Here is a 12,498-nt window from a genome sequence, read left to right as displayed (position 1 = left end):
ACCTCATATTTCCAAGACCAGTTTGATGTGTCAATGAGATCTGCCTCCCTCTCAATAGCAGTGTTTTGAGGACTGAATATAGGTGACATGGATATAGTGCCTGGAATCCATTTATCGGTCCAGACGTCAATGGTGCTACCATCTCCAACACGGGAGATCAAGCCACATCGTAGGGCTTCTCTTCCTGCTATAATAGCCTTCCAAGTGGCCGAAGCCGACTTAGGTACAGCAACATGCATAAAATCAGTGTCAGGAAAATAACGCCCCTTCAAAACTCTTGCACAGAGGGAATTAGGATTTGTCAGAAATCGCCAACCATGCTTCCCCAACAAGGCAAGATTAAACAGATGCGGGTCTCTGAAACCCATCCCACCTTTACACTTGGGTGTTGAAAGCTCCTTCCAAGACACCCAATGCATTGATCGTTTGTCAAGCGAACTACTCCAGAAAAATTTCGCCATTGGAGACGTCAAACCCTTGCAAACTTTCTTTGTTAACAAAAAAGTACTCATTGGGTAGGTGGGGATAGCTTGAACCACTGATTTCAACAAAGTATCACGGCCTGCACAAGCTAGTAACTTCTCCGACCATCCCTTCATTCTCGCCCGGGCTCTCTCACTGACATGCTCGAATGTCCCGCTCGTGATCTGACCCACAGCGGTAGGGAGACCCAGATATTTCTCATTGAAAGCCTCAACCTGGATGTTCAAGGTTGTCTTCAAAAGTTGCCTCAAATCTGTGGGTGTATTTGTACTGAAATAAATAGAAATTTTTTCCTTATTGATGCACTGACCCGAGGCCTCTCCATAAATCCTCAAGATGTCATTTAGCCGGAGTGCGCTCGGATTACTTGCATTGATGAAGATGAGGCTATAATCTGCAAAAAGCAAATGGGTTACCCACGGTGATCTGTAGCTCACCCGCAGTCCTCTGTCAATGGTTCCACCATTGTAATATTTCAACAATGAGGACAAGCCTTCGGCACACAGCAAGAATAGATATGGAGACACTGGATCTCCTTGCCGAAACCCTCTGGTAGGTGTAAAATATGGAAGTAGCTCCCCATTGATTCTGACTGAAAACCGAACAGAGGAAACACACTTCATTATCAACCTGACAAAGCCCATACTGAAACCCAAACGTGACAATATTGCTTCGAGATAATGCCACTCGACACGGTCGTAGGCTTTCATCATATCAAGCTTAACCGTGCAAGAAAAATTATTTCCCTTCTTCCTCCTTTTCATCGTGTGGATACTTTCATATGCAACAAGTACATTGTCTGTGATGAGTCATCCGGGAACGAACGCACTTTGCTCCTCGCTAATGATTATATCCATCATGCTGCGCAACCGGTTCATTATGACCTTCGCTGCAATCTTATATAGCACCGGGCACAAGGCTATGGGACGATATTGTGTGATTGATTGGGGGTGGAGTACCTTAGGTATGAGTGTGATGGAAGTGTCATTCAGACCCGTAGGTAATTCCCCTCCATTAAGAAATTCCAAAACAGCCAAGATGACCTCATTACCTAATAAATCCCAGTGGCGCTGTTAAAACCCTGCTGTAAAACCATCCACCCCGGGAGCTTTTGAAGGTGCCATCTGAAACAATGCCACCTTGATCTCCTCACCCGTGTATGGTTTGTTCAACTCATCGTTCATGGCTGGGGTGACTCTTTCTGGTACATGTGATAATAGGTAGCTGGAGTCACCAAAACCCTGGGAATAATACAGATTTTGATAAAAGGTTTGCACCTCTTCCTTGTCCTCACTTTCATTGGCACAAGTGGAGCCATCAGCACGTCTCAATCCTGATATTCTGTTCATTCGTTTGCGTTGAGCTGCTTGAGCTTGAAAGTAGGAAGTATTTCGGTCTCCGTCTCGAAGCCATGGGACTCGAGAACGTTGCCGAAGCCATACTTCTTCCTGGTGTAATGCCTCCTTTAACTTCTTAACAACAGATTTCTCCTCCTCCGTCGGACCGGTGCCAATAGACCGGCAACGAAGGCGATCCAGCCTCTTCTGAAGCTGTCTGACAGAGCGCGTCAGACTGCCGAACTCCCTGGCTCCCCAGGGTTCTAACGTAGCCTGTAGGGTGCTCAGCACTGACGCTACACCACGAAGCCCTGGCGTACGCTGTATGCCCTGCCAAGTATCACAAACCAAGCGGTCATAATCTGCATGAGTATGCCAAACGTTTTTGTATCTAAACTGCTTCTTTTTCAGTGGAGACGCTGGCAAGCTCTCTTTAATCTCTGTGAAAACAAAGCAATGATCAGACTCCACCGAGGGGATATGCCTGACATGTATATGTTGAAAGATCTGCCTGAAAGCTTCATTAGCAAAAGCTCGATCCAATCTGGTTTGACATACGATTCTCCAACTTGATGATTGTCCCATGTATAAGCCGTACCGGACCAGCCTAAATCTTGGAAAGAGATCTCATCTATGACCTCCCTGAACGCACACATCTGATTTTCAGACCTCGCTGATCTACTAAAGTGTTCAGAGGAGTACAGAGTTTCACTATAATCCCCCATGCTCAACCAAGCTGCATGTGGTAACGAATGAGTGTACGCAAGAACCACCAGCAATGGTGCCTATCTTCTGCTCGCGGAGCTCCGTAAAAACCAGTGAAACGCCAAGCCAAATCTTGATTATTGCACTGGACAACCACGTCAATATGACTTTGGCTATAGTTCTTTAACTCGACTGTTACATCTTGCCACCAAAAAAGAACAATGCCGCCACTAAGGCCGGCACTGTCTACAGCAAAACATCCACTAAAACCTAGCGTATGCTTCAAATCCTCAACTCTTTTTGCTTTAATTTTTGTTTCCATTACAAAGAGAAGAGTGAGTCCTTCCAACTTCACAATACTACGAAGTTCACGAACCGCCTCGGGGTTCCCAAGCCCCCGGCAGTTCCAGCTCAAGCAGCTCATTGATCCCGGCAGGACCGCAGCGTGGTCTCTGCCGAATTTTCTGGAGTGGGTTTCTTCTTCTTCGGTTCACGAAACAGTCCATCTCCCTCAGTGTCATTGCTAGTTGAGGTTGTATCATCTCTGATCAAACTTGTTCCCTCACCATCAGCACATGTTTTCCCATCAGTAAGAAGTAAGTCCTTTGCCACAGGCCTATAAACCTGCGTGGGAGCCTCTTTGCGTTTTGTCGGTTGCTTGCTCTTATGCGGAGAAACCACTTCCTCTCCCGAATCCTTATTGGTGCTTGAGTTTTTGGTGGTCGCCTTGCTATGGGCACCTGCTTTTGGATCCCTGGAGGAGTTTTCATTGGACGCTTGCTTCTTGAATTCATCCGGTGCACGAAGCGAAGGGCCAAACGACAGGTCCCCGTTCTCATCGCGTGAACCCGGGGTTGGGCAGTATAGGTCTGAATGTCCCAATCTACCACAGGAGAAGCAGAAGTAGGGCAGTTGTTCATACTGGATATCATACAAATCAACCTTCTTTCTCCTGCCAGAGTCTATTAGTATCCATCTCCTGATTGGTTTTGCTACATCAATGGAAACCCTAGCACGCAGATATCCTCCATTGTGATCAAACTTCATCATCTGCGCATTCTTATCCATCTGCTGGGCTATTGGCTTCCACCATGCCTCATCCCTCAAATTGTAGGGTAAGTTTATGACCCTAGCCCACACTTGCAGCCGATCAAACTTAACTTCATCCGGCCTCATACACTCATCAAACTCGGCTAGAACCACAACATTCTTCTTTATATGCCATGGTGATCCACCCCATACTCGATCCTTATCTCGCTGATTTTCAAACTCAGCTACGAAGACGTTGACACCTGTAGATCGGAATTGCAGACCACGCAGGTTCCCCCACGCCGGCTGAAGGGCGTTGGTGATCGTCTGGATGTGAAACTGGTTTCTGTGCAGTATCTTGCCCGCCAGCAGCCACTTCGCCGGACCTCCATCGAACCGATCGTCAAGAACTAGAGGAGTCGCCTCTTCTTCAGAGATATCAAGCTTTCCTAGGGCTTCCTCTAGCTTCTTCCTCACATCAGCGCCCGCTTCGGGATCGCTCCCCACGGCGCCCTGGCCCGCCATCTGCGAAGCCTTCCCTCGTTCTCTTCTCTCTTCGCACCGGCGACGAGTCCTCGGGCAGAATCCCAATTTCACTCCGAAACCCTAATCGCCTTGGGCGCCGCCAGAGCCTTTAGGGTTTTGGGGAAAAACACATAAAGTGGTGTTTTTGCTTGCGACATGCTCATGTTATCTCTATGCGCTAGTTCGCATCGGAATCGAAGCGCACAGCTGTATGGTGCGGTATGTGGCCCGTATGAAACAGTATTCCGTGCGAGGGGAAAACTGTGTTGGCCCATGGAACGGCGCGGTGCCGTTTGCACAGAACGGCCGACGTTGCCAGCCCACATCATGTACCAACCAGAATATTCTACTGAATGTCAGCTGCCACCACATCTTCACTTTTCCTGATCCATCGCGGAGGGTCAGATGCAATCGCGCAGCTGGGTGCTGCCACCGGCCACGGCCGCGCCGGCGGAAGTAAACTACCAAATAGTCAGGATTTCAAAATGCATACGTATAGCAAAAAAAAAATAGAAATAGACATACCTAGATGATAAAATTTGCCACAAACATATAAAATTTTCATATATCGATATTCTCTATAATACAAAAAAAAAATTAACCATGCTCTAACATAAATAAACTACCACAAAAATTGTGATGCCTAGATGATAACATTTGCCACAAACATATAATTGTTTCTCTAAAGATCACTGAAAAATTAGAAACTTTGTAATGGTCACATAGCAAAAAACTACGAATTTCAGCCTATAAAATAATGGCAAAATTTGGAAAATATATTATGGTCACATGGCGAATTGAGAAAAAAAATTAAAAAAATCTGAAACCGTGGTGTATCAAACCTAGTCGACTATTCTATTCTTGTGTGAAGTTTGTATGGTATTGAATCCCATGGTATTCTTAGTGAAGAAAATGCATATAGATACCGTACTATTCATCAAAGTGTTTCTTAATATATGTTCGATTTTCTCGTTTTTGCCCAGATTACCATGTTTATGATTTCTTCGTGAAACTTCATATGCGAGTATAACGCTGACTATGTATATTACAAACAAACAGACTTTTTGGTCTTTTCTAGTATTTTTTTCAAATTTACTATTCATAAAAAGTGCGCGTGGAACCATGTTTAAAAAATCCGTGTCGTCGCAAAAATTCATTTATAAAACATATGTGAAGTATTCACGGCAAAATTTTATTTTGAAAACATATTCAAAGTGATAAAGTTGCCATGGATTTTTTTTTGAAACATATATGCCTCTAATAAAAGTTCCATGGAAAATTTTGTTCAAGACCTAACATGTTGTAACATATACTTGCCATGGCAAAACTCACTATCAAAAAATATGCATTGTGATGAAAGCTCCCGTGGCAAGAATCATTTTCAGAAACCTATGTGATGTAATAAAAAAATGTTCAGACCGTTTGATCGTAACATTTGCGAGAAATTTGATGATCCGCGATGAAGTTGCCCAAATAACAGTATTCTTGGTTCACCCAAGGCAAGCAACTGGGCATGTCATATTTGTGCCTAACAAAGTGTGAGCCTCTTTTTTGCGGGGAGGGATCAGCTGGCAATCTGAACCATATTCAGGGAAAAACATTTAATTAGTTCGCATGCAAACGAATTAGGCAGACGGGAGACCGAAGCTACTCACTCTGAACCATATTCAGAGTCTGAACCGTTGCGTGCTGCTCCTCGCTAGCTATCCCGTCAGGTTAGCGGTCTGCCAAATCACACACCAACCATCCATGCGGCCGTCACGGCGACAGTCAGCTCCGTCGCGACGTCCCTCCTGGCCCACGCCCGTATCTCACCTTTTCCGCCTCCTATACGAAGCCGTATTGCCCCCCTGTCCATAATTGCCTCTTCCACGTGACCTTGTACTATTTTGTACTATTGGTTCAAAAACCAGGAGCACGCGAGCTCGTCCGCCGCATCGCTGCTCTCCAGAAAATTATCCTTATAAATCTCTGTCGAGAAAATAGTATAATCACTCGCTAAGTGCGAAAAGGTAAGTGCATTCGTAAACTCAATCATTTTTTTTTCGAGAGTATGCCTAGGTGTATCATAGCTTTATAGAAGACAGAATTTAGTTATAAAAAAGCTACCGCTGGATGCGAACAACGAGTGTAGCAACAACACCACACCTGGCAAGACCACAAACAAACACCACCACTAGGCCAGCTACAATGCAAAAAGCATATCCTAAATTGATACACAAAACCGCGTCTCGACCGACGCCGGACACCTCCGAAGACCACACTTCCGCAGAACGACGCACCATCCACCCTGAGCGCCTAAGAGAAAGTGGCAGATGAATGGCAGGACTCGATCCAATTCGGGAAGACACCACCTTGGACTCACCGATGACAAACGCACATAGCGCCACTGAGGATCATAAAAGGATAGCGGCGAACACATGAGGAAAGGAATGAGGAACCAGTCGTGTCTCCAAACACAATGCTCCCAACAGAGGAGCGGCGTCGAGGACACCGCCATCGTGCCGATCCGAACCTCGAATCTAGGCTTTCGCCCGGAGACATCCACCAACACCAAGAGCGTGAGGGATGAGGTGAACACGCTCGACGATGCCTCCAAGGAGGGGAATGACATCCACGGGTGCCATCACCGCCGGCCTAGCAGAAGCCGTGCAATATTTTCATCTGTGCTTCGCCCATCTCCACACCTCCATGGGATTGGCAGCACTGCCAAGAAGCTTCACACCGCCGCCACCGCAGCACTTGCCGATGTAGCTGCATAGACGAGGACCAACGGCCGACCACACGGCAGGGAAACCGCGGCCACACCATCCACTCCCAGCCTGCACGAGGGTCTACAGCCAACCACCACCTCCAGCCAGGTCCAGGACTGCCCGCGACGGCGTCGCCCACTCCAAGGGATTGCCTTGCGACAATCAGACCCGCCTCTCCACGGTAAAATCCCAGGCCAGCACCACCAGGAAAGCACCGCCGTTCGCCACGCCGCCCAGGGATGACCGACCGCTCGCTGCTTGCAAGACTCCATCTTGGCCGAGCCATCACAGCGCCGCCACCAACCTGCCCGTGAGAACCCAACTAGCTGTGCCGGGCCTCTCCTCTTCCAGCCAGCGCCCACCACCGAGCCTTGACGAGCCGACCACCGAGACACCTCACCAGCCTCGCTGGATCGAGCCCTGCACGACCGGACCAGCAGGAAGACCTTGCGCGCCCGACCCCGTCGCCACCAGCCCCGCACCACCACGCACCGGATCCCGATTGAGCAGCCCCGGATCCACTCCCCGACGCCGGCAAAGAGGCCCACCGTACCGAATCTTGCAGCGTCGTCGAATGGATCCCCCGCTAGCTGGCGAGCGCCGACACAAAGGAGTCCTCTCCGGCGGCGGCGAAGCGGATGGGTGTGTGGGTGGGTGGCCCGGCGGCGGCGCGACGGGGCTGCCCCCGAGCCGGTAAAGGAGGCGACGCGGGGGTGGGTGGGTTGAATAAAACTCAACCATCAAAGCCACCATTTTGTCCGGGCGAAGAGGCCGAACGTTGCTCGGACAAAAAATAATAATCATGTCTTCCAAACACAACTTACTTATCCGGTTTAGCACCTCGTAAACCCCAACCCGCGTCCGCTACGTCAGACCTGGCAAGCCAAGGCCACCCCAAATTGCCCAATCGACGGCCTCCCTCACTGCATAAGTCCTCTTTTTTTTGCGTCTTCGACATTGCCCTGCTCCTCCGTCCTAGCCATCGACGTCCGCTCACCGCCATGGACCCCTGGGTTGCAGAGTTAATGGGGTCTCAGCCATTGTGGCAGTGAACACGACGAGCGTTGCCCGGGAAAACTTGCATGCCCGGAAGCGCACCCTCAAGAAGGTCGAGAAGGAGGTTATCGACTTGGAGTCTGTCGCGTCCACCCCAGCAGCATCCGCCGCACCCAACGACCGAGCAACTCAGATGACTTGGAAACTGATGGAAAAAAAAAAGACCCGCAAAAATGAGCGAAGAACAGTGTCAATCACGATGATCTTCTTGTTCCGGTCGCTCCCATCGTGTATAGTGCACATGTAATTAAGAAGAGGCGTTTGCATCGTCGCATGGATGAAGGGTAACATCATGAATAAATCTCAGGTGACTAATACTCGATGTTTCTATCCTCCGCTGCTGCGTAAGACAACTTTTTTTTATTTCTTAGACTCAAACCTTTTTTTAGATGATCGGGCCAGGTCCAGCATGCATTCTCCAGTCGGCCTCCAAGTTGGGCTAGCGGCACGCAGATGCGGCCCACTGGCCATCCCGCGGTTCCTGCGGCTAGCGGGAGAGAGCAGCGCACCCCAGTTTAGTACCACATCGGTTAGCGAAGGAGCTCCGTCGCGGTTTATCAGCGTCGCCCTTCCAACTGCATCGTCCCTTCGGGGACATCCGATAAATTTGGAACGATACAGAGAAGATTAGCATGGCCTCTGCGCAAGGATGATACGCACAAATCGAGAAGTGGTTCAAATTGTTTTAAGATTTTGCGCGCCGATCCTTTCGCATTTTGCAGATACGACCCTGGGCCATGCCATCTCCTCGTGGGCACCGTTCCCTGTTTTGCAGTTACGGCCCGGGCCTTCTGCCTGTGCGGCTGTGGCGTTGTGCCCTTCTCATTGCAGGCAGGTCCGTTTACTTCTCTTCTCTTCTATCCAAGCCCTTGCCGCCAGTACTGTACTTGTCATGTTTAAAAATTTCATTTCAGTGGAACCTTTTTGCATGATGCATGTTTCACGTCTATTCGATGTTCCTTTTACTTTTCTCGATCGAGACGGTTCAGCTATGTAGTGTGCTAACCCTTTTTAAACTTTTATGTACTTGTGCTGACTCCCTATTATTTTTTTTTTACTTTTTTTTACTAAACCGTCCAAGCATAATTTTTCATCTTGCTGCAACTTCTTCTTTTGCAATGTAATGTGTTTCCAAAAGCACATTCCATAAAACGCATGGTGTGTAAAAATATGAGTCTTTGTTCTGTTTGACTTGATTGTTTGTGTATCAGTCATATCACTACTCTTCAACCGTGCATGTGAAAATGTAGGCATTTGCTCGGGTATAGCTAGGCACAGTTTAATCTTCTTTTTTCTCATCCATGACACCTAAGTATATTTCTCTTCTCAATGATTTGGACTGATGTAAAGAATGCACCAAGATAGAAAAAATTTCACTACCGCCGAGATGCAATCCGTAGTTGCTGGAGAAGACGAAAAGTTTAGGGAGATTCGATCTCATACATTGCAAGTCGCCAACAAATATCAGTAGAGAATAAAGGATTGTCTTCATATTTTTTATTTTTTGATTGATCAATTGAGGCATTTAGTTAAATTTAAGCACAATTTGCGCTGAGTTGCTATAAAACTTGTTCTTACAACGTAGTTAAATTATATTTTGATTCTCTCCTTGTTCTTGCAATGATAGTAAATCATTGGAAATATTTTCGCTACAAAGAATAATTCATAATTTTTTAATCATTTTTATGAACTTTCTATATCTTACTCCGCCAAAGTATATCATTGAGCTGTAGAAGATGCTTTTTTTTTGTGAATTTGACCCTACATACCCATGTACCCATGTCAAAAATCATGGCCCCGCCAATATGGCCACCATAGCGGAGACCTCTCGGCCGCCACCTTCATTGATTAAAACACCATGAGTAGAACCATACATGTTGAGCCATATCATCATAAGTAAAATTGTATGCTCGATGTGTCATGGCCCAGGGATTTTGAATTGACAAGCGCAACAAGCCGGTCAACATTATTCGCAAAAAGAAAGAAAAAAAACAAGCCGGTCAACATGAAAACAAAATTTAGTAGATGAAGTACATTTAGATCATGAAGGTGAGCATGAAGTTTGTTTAGCTAATCTCCCGCAAAAGAAAAAAGTTTGTTTAGCTAAGGTGGTAGACAAATAACCGGTGTCCGGCCGCTACCTTTAGTCGCCATCACATCACTGCTGCTCGCCATACGATCTAGTATGTTAGTGTGCACGGCAACGCAACCTAAGTACCTAACCAACACACTTTTTATTTCGTGTGCCAAGTCACATATGTATGCACCACTGCAAGAGACCAACAGAAAATGTAGCTCGTTACCATTCCTCCACTACGTGGTGCACCAGCAGCATGCATGCACGCGTTCGCCGCCGGCCGACACCTCCGAAAGACGTGTTCCCGCGCTCCACCGCAAGCACCATATAAGCAAACGAATCTACAGATCGATCCATCGACCGATATGGCTTTCTCCCCTGGCACATGGCCGGCGATCACTAGTACAATCTTGCTGGCATGGGCGGCGGCGGTGAGCGGCCGTGGCGTCGACGTGGGCGACATGCTGATGATGGACAGGTTCCTCCGGTGGCAGGCCACGCACAACCGGTCGTACCCGAGCGTGGGGGAGAAGCTGCGGCGCTTCCACGTATACCGCGACAACGTGGAGTACATCGACGCCACCAACCGCCGCGGCAACCTCACCTACCAGCTCGGCGAGAACCAGTTCGCCGACCTCACCCGGGAGGAGTTCCTCGCCAAGTTCACATCTTACGACGGTGACGATCGCACCGAGGATGATAATGCAGTCATCACAACGGCCCAGGGCGCCAACGCCAACATGTGGTCGTCTGGCGGTGTCGATGTCTTCTTGGATCCGGCCAGCGTGGACTGGAGGGCCAAAGGAGCCGTGGTGCCGCCCAAGGCGCAAACCTCATTGTGTTGTAAGTAAACATCATCCATTTTCAACCTGATCAAGTGTTGACGTATAATGTCCTGCCTAGTCTCTTTCATCAGATTGGTCTATTGGTTGCATTGGCTAGAGCATGCACTTCTACATGGTATCGGAGCCAATCTCTTCCATCAGATCGGTCTTTCAATTGCATTGGCTAGAGCATGCACTTCTACATCAAGTACTCCCCCGTCCCATATTATGTCAAAAACCTTTTATAATATGGGCTGGATGGAGTAATAAGGAGGTTTGACTAACTTTGTTTGATGCATGCGTGGATGGACGGATGTAGTCAGCAGCTGGGCGTTCGTGGCGGTGGCGACGATCGAGAGCCTCCACTCGATCAAGACGGGGAAGTTGGTGCCCCTATCGGAGCAGCAGCTGGTGGACTGCGACCAGTACAACGGCGGCTGCAACCGGGGCTCCTTCCGCAGGGCCTTCCACTGGGTGCACCAGAACGACGGCCTCACCACGGAGGCGGAGTACCCATACACAGCGGCGCAGGGGACCTGCAACACCGACAAGTCCGACCATCATGTCGCCGCCATCACCGGCCACGCCTCGGTCCCAGGCTCGAATGAGCTTGCCATGAAGCACGCCGTTGCCAAGCAGCCCGTCGCCGCGGCCATCGAGCTCGGCAACGACATACAGTTCTACAAGAGCGGCGTCTACTCTGGACCCTGCGGGACGCGACTCCAGCATGCCGTCACCGTCGTCGGCTACGACGCCGATGAATCCACGGGTGAAAAGTTCTGGATCGTCAAAAACTCGTGGGGACAGACGTGGGGCGAGCACGGCTACATCCGTATGCAGCGCAAAATCCTCGGCCGGGGCTCTGTGGCATCATGCTCGACGTCGCCTACCCGACCATGTCAATGTGAGCTATACCGCATCAAAGCGTCATTGATCTACTTCACCGTGTATATATCAATTGTAATTTCACTGGAAGACTACATACATACTATATGAGGCATGTGCACGTGAAACATATGGAATCTGAACCACTTGTTTTGCATCGGACGGCTGAGACAAGTTGACTAACCCAAATAGAATTTTCAGTCGACTTATCCCTAGCCAATACCTTCCTCACCGTTCTCCTTCGGTAAGGGTACTTACTTGGAGGAGGGTGTCTCGTAGGCGCATCTGCTCCTGAGAGTTAAGGATGAGAACATTATTTCAGGTTTTTAGCGGTTATGCGATATATGCTTCTCTCAATTATGGAGTCACTTGACCGAATTGTATTCCACAACCATAACTACCAAACTAGCGGCCTTCGTCTACCTATATAAGGGCTAAACGAAACCCCGACATAGGGGCAAATTGAATAGTTGATGTAGGGGCAAATACCTGTAACTAGAACAGTGCATAGATGAAACGATGGTGGCTGGTTAGCCGGACAACGACAACATTGTGCTTTCCGAGCTGGGCCTCGTGGCAGCCATGCCATGGCGGCTCGAGACGACCAGCGGGTGCCTGCGGGATGTGAGGAGGAGGAGAGGAGAGGTCGGGCGGTGTCAGGGCCTCGCTGACACTGAGGTATCGCGGTGGCTGGATGGGTGAGGGGTTGCGGCGGGCGACACCATGGCCACGGATGACCGGCACGCAAGGGGAGCTCGACGACAAGAGTCAAGAGGAGGTGAGTAGAGCTCCGGCAGCACGGCAACAAGGTCGGGTGGGATTGG

The 12,498-nt window shown here is 48.8% G+C and overlaps 1 non-coding gene and 1 pseudogene across 1 annotated transcript; both read left to right on the top strand.

Annotated features, from left to right (window-relative positions):
- The first annotated feature begins 8,470 nt into the window (after positions 1-8,470).
- LOC119266169 lies at positions 8,471-8,573 on the top strand. The gene has a single exon (XR_005131900.1). It is a non-coding gene; the product is annotated as a U6 spliceosomal RNA (small nuclear RNA).
- A 1,757-nt stretch (positions 8,574-10,330) lies between these two features.
- Positions 10,331-11,806, top strand: LOC119367017 (annotated as a pseudogene).
- Positions 11,807-12,498: the final 692 nt, after the last annotated feature.

Source organism: Triticum dicoccoides, chromosome 2B (assembly GCF_002162155.2).
Source record: "Triticum dicoccoides isolate Atlit2015 ecotype Zavitan chromosome 2B, WEW_v2.0, whole genome shotgun sequence".
Taxonomy (NCBI): Eukaryota; Viridiplantae; Streptophyta; class Magnoliopsida; order Poales; family Poaceae; genus Triticum; species Triticum dicoccoides.
The sequence above is the reverse complement of the archived record's forward strand: the minus strand, read 5'-3'. Positions and strand labels throughout refer to the sequence as shown.